Consider the following 12,126-nt stretch of genomic DNA (forward strand, 5'->3'; position numbering starts at 1 on the left):
ACATTTTGATGATGTTTTTCAAGTGCTGTTTTATCTAGAGGAAAAAGAGCAATAATTTAAGCAGCTGCAGAATTCCTCGCACATCTGCAGGAAGTTCCTCCTTCTGCCCTGGGCAGCACAGCATAATGGATAGAGCTCACGCTTTATAGTTGATTTGACCTGGTTCAAACCCCAGCTCCAAAACTCATTAGCTGTATTATCTTGAGCAAGACACCTAATCTTTTCCAGCATCGCCTGCCTTATTTATAAAATGAAGATGACAATCATTTTGATAACTTTAAGGCTGCCTTGAGGATTAAAGTTTATTTATGCAGCACACATCTGTTGAGTGCCTAACATTGGCCAGGTGCTGGTCTAGGCACTGAGAAAAAAAAGTAGTGAAAAAAGCAGACTCAATCACTGCCTTTGTGAAGTTGATAATTTATTGGGGGTAGATAAACAAAAACAAGTTTAATAAGGAAAACAGTAGGTGAGATGATGGTAAGAGCCATGGAAGAAAATATCAACATGGAAGAGGGACAGGAAATGCTGGTGGAGGAGAGAGGTGGAATTTGTGATGTGGTGTTAAAGAAGGCTCCACTGGGAAGGTGATATGTAAAGAAATGAGAGTGTAGGTCATGGGACTATTTGGGGAAGAGTGTTATGGGTTGAATTGTGTCTCCCCAAAGGGATATGAGGGACATTTGGAAGTTCCAATGCCCAGTAACTCAGGTTGTGACCTTATTAGGAAATGGAGTCTTTACAGAGGTAATCAAGTTAAAATAAGATCATTAGGGTAAGCTCTAATCTAAGATGACTAGTGCCCTTATAAAAATGGGAAATTTGGACACAGACAGACATTCACAGAGGGAATATAACACGGAGACATAGGACACAGGGTGAAGGCAGCCATTTGCTGGAATGATATGTCTACAGCCAGGGAACACCAAGGACTGCTGGCAAACACTGGAAGCCAGCAGCAGCAGCAGTAAGGAAGGATTCTCCCCTAGAGCCTTCAGAGGATGCATGGATTTCAGACGTGTAACCCACCTGCAAGATAATACGTTTCTGTTGTTTTAAGCAGCAAGCTTTTGGTCCTTTGTTATGGTAACCATGGCAAACTAAAACAAAGAAAAACCACCAGTCCCATTACAGGAACCCATACCTGCTGACCAAATTACCTCCAAAGGCCCCACCTCCAATTGCCATCAACATATGAATTTGGGACTTACGTCTCCAAGACATGAAATTTAGGAGATTCAAATTATAAGTGTGTTTCTAGGAATTTGCTCATTTTGTCTAGTTTATCCAACTTGTTGATATATAATTGTTCATAATATTTTCTTAAGATCCTCTTTATTTCTGCAAAATCAGTAGCATTGTCCCCATTTTCATTTCTGATTTTAGTAATTTGAATCTTCTTTCTTTCTTTTTTTTTTTTTTTTAGTCACTGTAGCAAAAGGTTTTTCAATTTGGTTAATCTTTTCCAAGAACCACCTTTTGGCTTCACTGATTTTTCTCCTTTGTTTTTCTGTTCTCTATTTTATTTATCTTTGCTCTGATACTAACAGTTTTATTTATAATTGTTATAAAGTTGAACCACTGAAACTTGTTCACTGAAACATTTTGACTTGCATTGATGCTTTACATCCCTGCATTTATACTTAAAAATTCACATGGAAAAACAGCCAATACCTGATTTGTTCCCTTTTTTTCCCACTTGCAATCATATGCTTTTGACCCCATGGAGCTAATGTTCAGAACTACCAATAACAAGAGTGTTTTTCTTTCTTTGGGGGTAGAGAATGAAATGTTTCCCATTATAGTGAATTCTTAAGCACTTTCTCTACATATACGGCATGCTAATGGAATGTCTTTTGGCATAATTGTTACACGTTTGGCACAGGTTGATGTCTACAAAAAGACCAACTAGATAGACCTCGCTTGCCTCCTGCAAAGCACCAATAACTGCGCTCTGGAATTGCAAATCTGTTTTGACGTCCTGAGCAGTTTCTTACACCAGCCGCTGGAAAGGAAGTTCGCCAATCAGAAATTCAGTGGACTTCTGATAACGTCTAATTTCACGGAGTGCCCCGGTACCAAGCGTGTAACGAGGAGGTTTTCTCAACCCTCCAGTAGAGAGCGCACGTATGTGAGCGGCTTTTGTGGCCAGTTGCTTCCTGGGTGTTTTACCGCTAATGTATTTGCTGGCAGTCTGCTTTGTGCCAGCCATAGTATAGCGACCTTCTTACCTACCTCACTTCTTCCGCTGGAGCCTCAGCGAACTAGAGGCGGCGCTGGCCTTAGAGAGCAACGGCTGCGTGGTGGCGGCTGCGATCAACTTGATCTGTACCTTTACTTTGCACGATGGGAAAAGCCATTGCGGGCTTTCAACAAAGGAGAAATACGATCTGACTTACATTATAAAATTATGTATGTAAAGTGCCTCCTGATTGGCAATTATTATTTTTACTCCTTCAGCCCTCATCATTTCTGATAAGCACAGGTTTGGGGGTGGAGAAGGCAGTGTTTTTAATATTTATTATTTATGCAGCTCTTCCTGTGCTATGTGCTACTGAGGACCTGCACTGATTGCGGTGTTAGACGTCTACAGTGACAGATAGCTTCACTATACCTGCACCACACAAATGCCATTTATCCAGGTCTGATGCAGAAGAGAATGATTCATGTATATATATCTGTTTATTTAGTTTTGATTCTGCTTTGCATATGTATTTCTTTTTCTTTGCTTTAGAAAGATAAGGAACCTTAATTTGTTCCCACAGAACTGGTTGACCGTTTCTGCAGAAATAAAGACATTTTGGAACACTGAATAAAAGTGCAATCTTTGGTGTATCCTTGGTTGCTAGAGATGCCTAGGTTATTGTTGAGTGACTGATGTGAAGAAGTTCTGACAGAAGGAAAGAGATGCAGATCTTAAGACATAACATGGGACTGGGCATGGTGACTCATGCTTGTAATCCTAGCACTTTGGGAGGCAGAGGCAAGAGGATTGCCTGGGCTGAGGAATTCGAGATCAGCCTGGGTAACATGGTGAGACCTCATCGCTGCAATAAATTTAAAAAAAAAAAAGCTAGACATGGCGCACACCCATAGTCTCCAGCAACTTGGGAGACTGAGGTGGAAGGATCACCTGAGCCCAGCAGGTTGAGACTACAGTAGCTGTGGTCATGCTACGGCACACCAGCCTGGGCATCAGAGTAAGACTCCAACAAAAATAATTGAAAAAAAAAGACATAATGTGGCATAGAAGGGTTAACTGCAGTAGGTCGGCAAGATAATGAGTGCTAGAGCATGACTCCATTCATTCGATCTTATTTACTGAGCATGCACTAAATGGCAGACACTAGGTTAAATACCAGATATTAAAACGTTAACACATTTGGCCCCATCCACAAATAATCCCCAATGTATGTGAACAAAAAGGAAATAACATAGAAGAGAGAGATTCATTGATTCTGCTCTGATATTGGAGAAACCGCAGACAGGAGAAAAATGGCACCTGGAGAATGTACTGTGAAGGCCCAGGTAGTCAGCAGTTCAGGCCAGCGGCCAGCATAGGGACTTCCAGAAGGGTGAAAGTTAAAAGAGTATGTGGCATGCAAACAGAGCATGGCAGAGAGGATTCTGAGAAGTTTTGGGTGATCTAGGGAAACCAGAGGGACATCTGGAAAAGGTCTTGTCAGTAGCAGGGCCCCAGTCCCAGGGCTGAGATTCAGGGGAAAGACTGTACCGTATAAGCATGGTAAGGAGGAAGGTGGGGAGAGGGGGTGCACAGCAGGTAAGGGAATAGTAAGAACAAGCAGGGACATCTTATATATCCTGCTGGTTACCAGACCAGGATTTCAACACAGGAAAACAGGCTGGTGAGTCAGTTTTAAAGACGTTGAATGGGTTTAGAAACAAAGCAGCTCCCTGGTTGCCATTGGGAAAAATGGTAATAATAATAATACTGCAGATAAAAAGTTAGAGCTAAACTCAGAGTGAGAGACTGGATGCTAAGGCTGGATTCATCCCACAGGCCGAATTGGGGCTAGGTTTGTTCTCAAGTTCCCCTTGGTTAGCTGCAGGTAGAAGGATGCTGTAAGGCCACCTTACAAGATAACCCAAGAATTGCCAAAATGCAGGCTAAATCACGCAATCCACAAAAAGAAGAAAAGAAAGCTCTGCCTGTCATCATGGCCCGAGCCATCACTCCTGCCATCACAGGCCACCTAAGCTGGCAGAAAATTAGCTGCCTCACATGAAGCACTTTTCCTATCCTCCTGGTGAAACAAGAGAGAGAATGCCATTTGAATCTGAGATGGATGACGGGATCTTTACCCCAACTTAGTCCTGGCACTCTATTTTCTAGAGGAGGAATTTGAGCCACAGAGGTGTTCCTTGGTTTAAAAAATTTCAAAAGAAAGAATAAAAAAGACAGCTGCTGTTCTTTATTGTCTGTGTCTTGATTTAGATTTTATTTTTCTCAAATGACTAGAAAGGAGAAAGAGAGCTTTTCAGACATAATCACTATAATTTAAACAAATTCTTTTTGGTGTTCTTTTTGGTCTAAAAGGCAATTCTGGAAAGAAAGTCACATGTATGTGCATTGATAGTAACAAATGCAAAATATCTCAAGAGATGGAATTAGAAATTACTGTCTCTAACAAACCACTATAAATACCTGTTTCATTATATATATCCTTACCTGCATGACCTTGGGCAAGTCACTGAAGTCATCTGGGAATCAATTGTCAAAATGAATGGTTTGAAAAAAGAATCTCTAAAACCTTCTCTGATGGTAAGTTTTTAAAGTTCTGTCTTACAATGTTGCCATAAAAGTAAAATCAATAGTTACATTTTCACTTTGACTGCAACATTTCTGGAAAACCATGCTTTTGGGGGTTTAAAGATGAATGTCACTGATAATTGGAAAACTTTCTCATTTTCGTGAATGATCTTCTCCATTTGCTTCTTATTGCTCATAAATAGAAAAAGTTGTCTTGAATTTCAGTTTTATAAAATGTGAGCATTAGTGAAAAAATGCAGATATAAAGGATGAAGACCATTAGTGCTCCTTTTGCCTTTTCTGGTTTCATTGTGTGAGTGTTTACAGTCTGCTGGCGAGGAGAATCTATCTCACTCTGACCCTGACCTTTGCGTAATATTTATTGGATTAGAAAAAAACAATCTACAGAGTAATAAAGATATCTGTGCATGCATTTATTATACACAAAACTGTGCTTCATTTTGGAAAATCTGTCCCAAACCTACTCAGGCGAATCAGCCATAACAAGGTCACTGCAGACTTAGCAGAATGCCCTACAGAATGTCTTTTTTGTTTTAGTTGGGATTGCAGCCGTGGGATGAAGAGAGAAAGAGGCAGGGAGGTTTGTACAGAGGGAGAAACACTTCACCAGCACCGTACAGATAAAATAAAAATATTCAAGGTGACCCTTGGACAAGTAGTCTGCTACTGAAGGGGAGGAACCAGATTGCAGAACTCCCAGAAATAAATTGGCTAGATATGTAGAGGCTAACGGATAGAAGACTAAAAGCGGTAGAATGAGACCTGTTGGTCTGAGTTAATAAGGAAAGTAAATCTCTGAGATTCAAAATCTAAGAAGTAGCCATATGAAAACAGTATGTAGGATAAATATTCTTGGGAGTTTAACAAAGACCAACCTTGATTCTCAGAGGCAGGACTCCCAATCACTGTCCCTATTACTTTTTACTTTTCTATCTCTTTTGTCTCTTGCTCCTTCTTGAAAATACCTACAGATTCAAACCTTCTTCTCAAGATATCACCAGGTCAGGGTCTCCCCAGCTCAAATCTGGATTGCTGCAATCATCTCTGAGTACCTCTCTGTACCCAACCTTGTCTCTTACGAACCCATCCCACAGAAATCTTCCAAGAAAATTTATCTTACATGCTGCTTCTGTTTGGCTGCTTCTTAGATTATGACTCTCAGAGGTTTGGTCTTCCTTATTAGTCCAAATCATCAGTTCTTATTCTACTTTCAGTCTTCTAGCCATCGGCCTCCAAATATCTAACCAATTTGTTTCTGGATGTTCTGCAACCTGACTTCCCTTGTGCACTTAAGATCCATCTCTCATTACACACCAAATACAGTAGTCCTCCCTTATTTGCAGAGACTATGTTTCAAAGCCATGAGTAGATGCTTGAAACTGAGGTTAGTACTGAACCATATACTATGTTCTTTTTTTTTTTTAATATGTTAACCAACATGGCTATGTGACTAATGGGCAGGTGGAATATATGATGTGGATATAGCTGGACAAAGGGATGTCTTATGTTCTGGACAGAACACAGCAGGAAGGCTTGAGATTTCTTCATTCTATTTAGAAAGCATGCAATTTAAAACTTGTGAATTGTTTATTTCTGGAATTTTCCATGTAATATTTTCAGACCATGAAACTGTGGGTAACAAATCATGAAAAACAAAACTTCAGATGGGAGGAGGCTACTGTATGTAATTTCCCTCTAACTTCCATCACTCCCCAGCTATGTATGCTTATGCTTGTTTTTCTCTTTTTCTTTGAATAACATCCCACTTTCCATCTTCAATATGTGCAGGTCAATTTCTTTAAATTAAGCCGAAGAAGCATTTTTCTCTAAAATTTAATTATGTTTGCAGTAACCAATAATAATTTATTTTTTATTTAGTTTTTTAAATGTTTGAACTATTACTTGTCAAGGCATCTAGGCCTGAATATTTCTTAAACAGGGAGGTTTTAATTATGAATTCAAGTTTTGTATAAATACACAATTTTTAGATTTTGATTTATTTTTCTGTTGCCTTTGCTAAGTTATTTTTCTACAAATCTATTCATTTCATTTACATGCAGATTTATATCAGGTAACTATTCATAATATCATCTACTGGATCATTAGTGATCCAATTTCTTTTTCTTTCTTGTTATTAATAACTTACCTTGTAAAAATTTTAATCAATTATTATTATACATTTTCTAAATGTTATTAGTTTTCTAAAAGAAAAGACTTTTGGTTTTGCTGACTTTCTTCATTGTATGTTTGTTTTTATTTTATTAATTTTTCCTCTTTCCTTTATTATTTCTATCTCCTTTCTTTGGTTTAATTTGCTGTAGTTTTGTCTAACTTCCTGAAAAGGTACTCAAGAACTTAGAAGATTATTTTTTAGACTTTGTTGTTCTTAGCATATGTATTTACAGTAATAAATTTCCCTTTAAAATTGGCTTTGACTGTATTTCACAAATTTTGATAACATTTGCTTTTATCAAAATTTTAACCAATTGTTTCTTTCTCTGTTTCTGTCTCTGTATCTCTCTGTGTGTATTTATTTTTTATTTAAAAATTTTTTTAGATTAATAAAAAATACATTATTACATTTTATCCCTCTATTAACCTGTTAGTAATATGTTATTTTACTCTTCATTTAATAGTTTCTCTTGAGTTTAAAACATGCATACTTGACTTATTAGAGTATATTATAAATTACCATATCCCAAACAAATGACCATATCCCAAACAATTCTAGATTAGAACCTTTAATTAACTTCATTACTTCTTTATTTGTGCTATATTTGTCATCTTTTAATTTATATATATTTTAACCTCCTAAAACATTATTACTGTTGTTTTAGTTTGTCAATATTTATTTATATTTGTGCACTTATTTGCTTTTTAAATTCTCTTTTCTAAAGACTTTTATGCTTCTTGTTGGGATCATTTTCCTTCTGTTGAATAAGCACTACTCCTTTAGTAAGTATCAAAGTCTTGGAATTCCCACTAGCTTGCATCAGGGTCCATTTTTAGTGATTATTCAGCTGTATCTGCCCTTTACCTAAGAGTACTGACATTTCACAATGGCAGTGACTGTGCCACAAATGAGTCCTTCCCTGTGCCATGTTGGGGCCCCTCCTGTGCTAACTACCCATCTCCCTGCCAATCGTTTCTCATGTCAACAATTTCTAGACACCAGTCCCTCCTGCCAGAACCCTCCTCTTTGCTAGACTTACTGCTGCTAATAGCAATAATAATGACAATTATTACATTAACAATAATAATAAGCATTTGTGATGTATTTATTATTTGTAATGCTCTGTGCCAACATTTCATAGATATATTATCTCATTTAATCCTTACAGTCATATTCTAGTCCTCATTCTACACATGAGAGAACAAAAATTTAGAAAGGTGATAAATTTGTCAAAGGTCATGCAGTTGGTAATAGGAGTTGCTAAAACCCAATCCCAGCCTGTCTCGTTGAAAGCTGGTGCAATTAATATTGACGCTGTTCTGCCTCTCCGTGATCCTGCGGGGGCTGTGTCCATACACTCTAGGCCATGCTTCTGCTGTGTGACTACTTCTTACTCCAGAATCTGCACCCAAGTTGAGCCTGGAGAATCAGCCCATCTCAGTGTCTGTGTCCAACGGGTAAGTCCATTTCTTGCCTGTACCATTGCCTCTTCACTGCTGGTTCATATTCTGCCAACAGTGAACTTATTCATCTAGCCCAAAGGTTTTTACTGGGTTTATTTTGCTTCCTAGGGAACCTTTGGCAGTGTCTAGAGACATTTTGGTTGTCACAATTGTAAAGAGGGGAGCTACTGCTATCTAGTGGGTAAAGGTCAGCGATGCTGCTAAATATCCTACAATGCACAATGCACAGAGCAGCCCACATAACAAGAATTATCTAGCCCCAAATGTCAATAATGTCATGGCTATAAAATCCCAATGTAGGCAACAAGTATTTATTGAGCATCTATTATATGCCAGCCATCATGCTAGTCATGGGGAATAGAAATTAAACACAATGACTGCTAAAGGGGAATACAGATAATTAAACAGGTAATTACCAAACAATTTGGAAGGGGTTTTCTATCATTGTGGCTCCTCAGGGGACCGTGGCCATACCAAGAGAAATAATTAACTCACTTGAAGAAGCAAAAACTGGGCAAGTGACTTATAAGCAGAGAGCTACAGAATGACTGGTAATTATTCAGGTGAGATATGAATGATGGAGATGGTGGTGGCAGTGGGGGAGATAACAGGAAGGAAAGGTGTTCTGTCAGGTTGATGCATAAGTTCATAGCATTTGTTTTGGAGTTTATTGTTTGTCATTTGGAGTCACAATGATGTGCTTGTGAATATGCCTTGCATTTTGCAAATTTGAAGAAAGTCGGGGCTATTGTGAGCTGAGGAAGATGGAGTGTCAAGTGGAAAAAAACCCAAGCACTTCCAACTTATTTTTTTGTTTGAGTTTAACAGAGGAGTAAAGGCAGTAGAGGCCGCTTGAAACACTTGTGCTGTGTACATACAGGAGAATTTCACTGGAGAAAGCATGGCAAAAAAATGATTTTGTTGTTTCAAAGAGAGCCACGTTGAGCTGAGTGATCCTCCATGTCCAGGAAGACCATCGGGCTTTGATGAAGACTGTTTAAATGCTTTAATCCATGATGATCCACATCAGTTAACCCGAGAATTGCCAAATGTGGTGAACTGTGACCAGTCAACTGTCAAGCGACATTTGTATTCCATAGGCAAGAGAAAAATGCTATAAACTTATGCATCAACCTGATAGAACCACATTTGAAATGTCCCAGAGAGGAAAGGGAATATGTATACTTAAAGAACTGAATATATTTCAATACAGTGAGAACAATGTGGTAGGAACAGGGGTGCTGTAGCAAGATATGGGACCCAGAAAAGTAAGCTGGCACCACGTCACAATGGACCTAATAAGTCTCTGTGTGCTTAATGAACTGTTTCCTAAAGGCAATGTTAAAACATGACCAGGTCTTAAGTCATAGTATGGTATAGCTATATTCACAATTTCAAAAGATCTACAGTGTGGAGGATGTTTTGGAGAAGGGAGACATGAAGAGCGGCAAGAGCCTTTAGAAGACAATTGCATTCATTCAGGCAAGAAATGGCATTGGGCTAGTCTATGAGATTGAGACACATGGTTGGGTTCAGAGGATGTCAAAGGGGAGAGTTAGTCAGACTTGACAATTGACTGAGTACAGGAACAGGTGGAGAAGGCATGAGAGGAATCCAAGACCAGGGCAGGGATGACTACTGTTTTGTTCAATGCTTATTTCCTGCATATAGAACAGTGCCTAGCAGGTGGGAGGCACTCTGTAAGTATTTGTTGCTGTTACTGTCTGCAAGTTCTGCCACTGGAGAAACTAAAAACAAGGAATACCACTGAGGGAGCAATACACAGAAGTAGGAATAAACAGGCAAATAGGAAGAGAAGGATTTCAGGTATGGACATGTTGACTTCAGAGTGAGCAAGGAGAGTAAACAATTAGGTATCAGAGTATCGAGCTCAAGAGAGGAAGATCTAAGCTATAAATAAAGATCAGGGACTCATCGGCAAAGATGAAATCCTGTAAGTAGCTGTATAACCCAGAAGGAGCGAATTCATGAGAAGAGGAAGACCAGAGAAGACAACTGAGAAACATCAAGATTTAAGGATTAGGAAAAAAAAAAGATGAATTCTGAAACCAATGGGAAAAGAATGCCTAGAAAGGTGCAATGCAGCAGTGTACTGGGGTAAAGAAGTAAGTAGGAAGAAGAAAAAAAAGCCACATACTTCATTACTAAATTTGCCTGCAAAGAGAAAAGGAAATATTATGGAGGGGTCCAAAAAAGGACAAGAGGTTAAAGGAAGATTTCTTTTTAGTTGATTACAGTCTGAGTGTCTGTTAGTGGAGAAGGGTAGGAGCTATAGGACACAATATTAGATATTGATGGAACAACGTTTCTGAGGAAGCAAGAGTCAAACAGAATGTCCAACATAGCAGGAGATGAGAACACTGAGCAGGAAAAGAGGCACCTCATTCGCTGAAACAAATCCAAAGAGGCAGAAAGAGCAGGTGTAAACTCACATAGACAGGTTTGCTTGCAGGAAGCTGAGGGGCTTCTTCGGGTATTATGTGCATCATACAACTATTTATATAATTCCTGTGATAATTGTAAAAGGAGAAGAAAAATACTTCACATTTAACTTCTGGTCCACTTTCAGGAACTGCACTAGTTTCTGAGTGTCATTTCCATTTCATAAAGACCAATGACACAGTTAGCAGTAATAGTGATCATTGAAATCTAGGGGACCCACACATTTCTTCCTTACTTTAGTTATTTCTCCCATCCCTGTCTGGAAAGGTTATAAAGGGAGGCTGTGAAAACTGAAAGCTGGGTAAGGGCTGCCTAACCTAGAACTGCTTCCTAAAGTGTGGTTCCTGGACCGGCAGTATCGGCATCACCTGAGGACTTGTCAGAATTGCAGGTGTTTAGGTCCCATTAAATCCCCGCTGAATCGGAAACACTGGAGATGGAGATTTGTATTAATCACCTAAGTTTACTGAAATAAATTACCATAAACTTAGTGGCTTGAAACAACAGAAATATATTGTCTGACAGTTCTGGAGGCTGGCTGAAGGCTCTAGGGAGGATTGTCACTTGCCTCTTTCTGCTTCTGGTAGCTACAGGCTTCCCTTGGCTTATGGCGGCAAAACTTCAATATCCGCCTCCATCTCCACATGGCTTTCTCCCCTGTGTCTTTTTGTCTTAAATCTCCCTCTGCCTTTTTCTTATAAAGACACTTGTCATTGGAATAAAGACTCACTCTCTAAATCCATGAGGATCTCATCTTGAGATCCTTAACTTAATTACATCTGCAAAGACTCTTTTTTCAAATAAGTCAAATTCACAAGTTCTGAGGGTTAGAACTTGTACATATCTTTTTAAGAGCCATATTCGACCTACTACCGGCCTGGTAATCTGGGTCTATTTTGTTTTGTTTTAGTTTGGTTTAAGAGATGGGAGTTTTACTATGTAGCCCAGGTTGGAGTACAGTGGTTCTCAACCCTGGTTGCACACTAGAATCACTTGTACAGCTTTATATGTTCCTGCAAAGTTAAGTAAGAAGTTTTTAGAATAGAACCCAAAATTGCCCAAGTGATCCAGATGTCAGACAAGTTTGAGAACCAGTGGCATAGAGAAAAGAACATTAACTGAGGAATTAGACAAGCCTTGGTTCTAAAACTGCCTTTTGGTCTTGCCAGCAGAGCCTACTCTTCTGTAAAATAGAAATAAACATACCTACCCTCATATTGTTATATTATTATTGT

At 38.9% G+C, this 12,126-nt stretch overlaps 1 pseudogene; it reads right to left on the reverse strand.

Annotated features, from left to right (window-relative positions):
• Positions 1–1,812: 1,812 nt before the first annotated feature.
• LOC103275767 lies at positions 1,813–2,212 on the reverse strand (annotated as a pseudogene).
• Positions 2,213–12,126: the final 9,914 nt, after the last annotated feature.

Source organism: Carlito syrichta, unplaced genomic scaffold (assembly GCF_000164805.1).
Source record: "Carlito syrichta isolate Samal-C Ts95f unplaced genomic scaffold, Tarsius_syrichta-2.0.1 Scaffold315708, whole genome shotgun sequence".
NCBI classification, from domain to species: domain Eukaryota; kingdom Metazoa; phylum Chordata; class Mammalia; order Primates; family Tarsiidae; genus Carlito; species Carlito syrichta.